Source organism: Buceros rhinoceros, unplaced genomic scaffold, assembly GCF_000710305.1.
Source record: "Buceros rhinoceros silvestris isolate BGI_N320 unplaced genomic scaffold, ASM71030v1 scaffold21901, whole genome shotgun sequence".
Taxonomy (NCBI): domain Eukaryota; kingdom Metazoa; phylum Chordata; class Aves; order Bucerotiformes; family Bucerotidae; genus Buceros; species Buceros rhinoceros.
In genome coordinates, this window is record NW_010395111.1 from 2,174 (window position 1) to 2,378 (window position 205).

The 205-nt window shown below is 57.1% G+C and overlaps 1 protein-coding gene across 1 annotated transcript in view; it reads right to left on the reverse strand.

The window, feature by feature from the left end:
• PRCC (papillary renal cell carcinoma (translocation-associated)) overlaps positions 1-205 on the reverse strand; it is a gene marked incomplete at both ends in the record, with an annotated part of 5,436 nt that overhangs the window by 2,007 nt on the left and 3,224 nt on the right. The gene's annotated exons all lie outside the window — the stretch shown is intronic.

Below are 205 nucleotides of genomic sequence, written 5' to 3' on the forward strand. Positions count from 1 at the left end.
AACTTAACCAAGCATTTGAGGGGTGCCCTCCCCAGTGCCGGGGGATGATCGCCAGGGGCAGTTCAAATGAGAGCAGCTATTAAACATTTATCCAGTAATGAGCTGGATCCTCCTCTGCCAGTGCCGCAGATCCCTGCTCCTCATCCCAGCTCAGCCAGGACAAAGCTCAGCTCAGCTCCTCACAAGCCGCCACCTGCTCCGGCGA